The sequence below is a fragment of the Aotus nancymaae genome, unplaced genomic scaffold, assembly GCF_030222135.1.
Source record: "Aotus nancymaae isolate 86718 unplaced genomic scaffold, 86718_ANA_hifiasm-v0.15.2.pri h1tg000028l, whole genome shotgun sequence".
NCBI classification, from domain to species: Eukaryota; Metazoa; Chordata; class Mammalia; order Primates; family Aotidae; genus Aotus; species Aotus nancymaae.
Window position 1 is genome coordinate 15,378,723 of NW_026988441.1, and position 3,955 is coordinate 15,382,677.

Here is a 3,955-nt window from a genome sequence, read left to right on the forward strand (position 1 = left end):
CCACGACGCTCGGCCATTTTTCTACCATGGTTGCTGTCTTTTTTGCTTGCTGATTTGTAGCTGTTCCTTTTATTTTTTATTTGTTTTGAGACTGAGTCTCACTCTGTCTCCCAGACTGGAGTACAGTGGCTCAATCCCAGCTCACTGCAACCTCCAACTCCTGGGTTCAACTGATTCTCATGCCCCAGCCTCCTGAGTAGCTACGATGACACAGCAATACTCACCACCACACCTGGCTAATTTTTGTATTTTTAGTAGAGACAGGGTTTCACCATGTTGGCCAGGCTGGTTTCAAACTCCAGATCTTAAGTGATCCACCTGTCTCAGCCTCTCAAAGTGCTGGGATTACAGGCATGAGCCACTGCACCTGGCCAATATTCTAGATATTAATTTCTCATTGATTTTTAAATATTGAAAACACCTTTTCTCTTTCTGTCATCTGATATTGGTCCCGTGGTATCTTCGTTAAAAGAAAATCTGCCTGTAATCCCAGCACTTTGGGAGGCCTAGGTGAAAGGATGCCTTGAGACCGGGAGTTCGGGATCACCCTGGGCAACATAGCAAGACCCCCATCTTTAAAATTAAAAAAAGAAGCCAGGCTTGGTGGCTCACGTCTGTAATCTCAGCACTTTGGGAGGCCGACGGGTGAATCACAAGGTCAGGAGTTCAAGAACAGGCTGGCCAAGATGGTGAAACCCCATCTCTATTAAAAATGCAAAAATTAGCTGGGTGTGGCTGTGGGTACCTGTAATCCCAGCTACTTGGAAGGCTGAGGCAGAGAGTTCCTTGAACCTAGGAGGCTGAGGCTGCAGTGAGCCAAGATTGCGCCACTGCACTCCAGCCTGGGCCACAGAGCAAGATTCTGTCTCAAAAAAAAAAAAAAAAATTAAATAAAATGAAAGAAAGAAGAAAAACAACAAAAAAGAAAATCTATATTTGGATGTTATCATATGCATCATTTTTCTGCCTTATGAGTTTCTGTGGTTTGATTCAGCAGGACCTTCCTTTGTGGTCATCAGTGTTGGTATTGTGGGTATTCTTGGCAAGCCCAAGGGCTAAGGCCGCCTGTGTACAGTATAGACAAGTGCCAGGAGGCTTTTCTGGGTCCCCGGAGCCTGGAGACATTGCCACACTACAAAGTCTCTGCTCAGCCAGGATTGTTAAGTCACATCTTCACAACACAGGTGCTACAGGAGATGGGCTGAGAGAGAGACGGGTAACACAGCATGGGGCCGGGGGTGGGGAGAGGGTGACACAGGCAGGAAGAGAGAGTCTGAAGCTATGATAACTTCGCGTGATGGAAAAACTAAAGAGAACGGGTTCCGTGACCGTCTAAATGTTCTGGTGTGGAATAAATATATATCCACAGTGCCTTCTTTTAGTGAAAAAAGAAAAGTGGAAAATATACTTCTGAGAGAACTGTTTCAATGAATACAAGAGCACTGTTTCAAAACACACATACTATGTTTGGCAGAATCACAGTAACTACTATGACCCATTTATTCCACTTCTGGGTACAATATGGTACACTCTGGGTTCACCAAGAGTCAGATGCTCAAATAATCACAGCAGCCGCAACCTGGAAACAACTCAGATGTCCATCACAGGAAAACTGATCAATACATCATGCAGGCCCGGCACAGTGGTTCATGCCTGTAAAGTCAGCACTTTGGAGGCATAGCCGGGAGATTCACTTGAGCCTAGGAGTTCAAGATCAGCCTAGGCAACAAAGTGAGACCGTGTTTCTACAGGAAAATAATAATTTAAAAAAATTAGCAGGGCACAGTGGTGTGCACTGGTAGTCCTAGCCACTCAGGAGGCTGAGGTAAGAAGATTGCTTTAGCCCAGGAGTCTGAGGCTACAGTGAGCTAGGATCTCACCACCATACTCCAGCCTTGGTGACAGAGCAAGACTGTGTTATGGAGTCTTTTTTTTTCTTTGAGACAGAGATTTGCTCTTGTTGCCCAGGCAGGAGTGCAATGGCATGATCTCAGCTCACTGCAACCTCCACCCTCTGGGTTCAAGCGATTCTCCTGCCTCAGCCTCCCGAGTAGCTGGGATAACAGGCATGCGCCACCACGCCCAGCTACTTTTGTATTTTTTTTCTTTTTCAAGACAGAGTTTCGCTCTTGTTACCCAGGCTGGAATGCAATGGTGCGATCTCGGCTCACCGCAACCTCTGCCTCCTGGGTTCAGGCAATTCTCCTGCCTCAGCCTCCTGAGTAGCTGGAATTACAGGCACGCGCCACCATGCCCAGATAATTTTTGTATTTTTAGTAGAGACGGGGTTTCACCATGTTGACCATGATGGTCTTGATCTCTTGACCTCATGATCCACCCGCCTCGGCCTCCCAAAGTGCTGGGATTACAGGCATGAGCCACCGCGCCCGGCCCACTTTTGTATTTTTAGTAGAGACAGGGTTTCACCATGTTCACAGGCTGGTCTGAACTCCTGACCTCAGGTGATCCACCCACGTCAGCCTCCCAAAGTTCTGGGATTACAGGCATGTACCACCACGCCCGGCTACTTTTGTATTTTTAGTAGAGACGAGGTTTCACCGTGTTAATCAGAATGGTCTGAAACTCCTGACCTCAACTGATCCACCCGCCTCAGCCTCCCAAAGTTCTGGGATTACAGGCATGAGCCACCACACCAGGCCAAAAAAAGGAATAAATTATAACCAAATATGATAACATGGAAGAACTGCAAAGACAAGACATGGTGAGAAAGAAGCCAGACACAATACAGGAGTCCCTTTTATCCAGCTGAAAACGAGACAAAATGACTGCACTAGGCTTTGGGTGAGTGGGGATCTGTGGGAATTCGTGCTGGGAAGAGACACGGGGGCTTGTGGAGGTTGAGAATGTTCTGTGTTTTGATTTGTGTGAATGCCACACAGGTTTTCTCAGTTGCTGCCATTTCATCAACCTAAATACTTAATGATTTGTGTTCTTTTTTTGTACTTCAATTTTTTAAAATGTCGAGCATGACACATTTAGGTAAAAAGAAAAAAATGCACACTCAAAAGAAAAGTCTGTATCTAGGAGCACACATTTAAATGATGCGCTTAGACGCACAGACAGCAGTTTGGACGAAACTCGACAACATGTCATCTTGGTCCCTCCCTGCTTAAGAAAGACAGGGGGTGGGGAGGGGATCCCCAAGGGCTTTACCTCCATCTGTAATGGTTTTTGATGTGTGTGTGTGTATGTGTTTTTAGGGTCTGGCTCTGTCACCTACACTGAAGTGCAGAGGCACCATCTTGGCTCACTGCAGCCTCGACCTCCCTGGGCTCAAGTAATCCTCTTGCCTCAGCCTCCTGAGTACCTGGGAGGTCTCAAATTCCTGGACTTAATCCATCTGCCTGCCTTGGTCTCCCAAAGTGCTAGGATGACAGGCATGAGCTGCCACGCCTGGTCCAGTCCGTAATGTTTTTTAAGGTAACAGTGGACGGTGGGAGGATTAAATTAGTTAATATTTTTAAAGTCTTTAGAGCAGTGTGTGGTGCACAGTAGGTGCTATGTGGAGGTTTGTTACAATAAAGTGAGAAAGTAAAAATGTTTTCCAGAGTATAGTATCACTTAAACCAGGAATAAAAGAAACCTGTGAAGAAACAGACAAAATACTATGTCTTGTGAGTTTCCATTCAAACCTTCACGGATGATATACACACGTCTTTCTAGAAAGACAGACTTAGCTTTTTGAGTGTGTGTGTGTGTGTGTGTGTTTTTACATAAATATTAGTCATGCTTTAAAAAGAAAAGCCCCTGCTTTTATTGAAGTATGATAGTGACGGGTCTTGAGACCGAAAGATGGGGGAGATAGAGAGCCCGCCTGGCGATCGAGGGTGGGAGAGCCAGCAGCGCCGGAAACCTCAGCCGAAGGGATCCCCGAGTGGGGGAGGGGGACCTCTGGTCTCTCCCCAGCCTCTTCCTTCCCCCTGGCCTGAGAGGG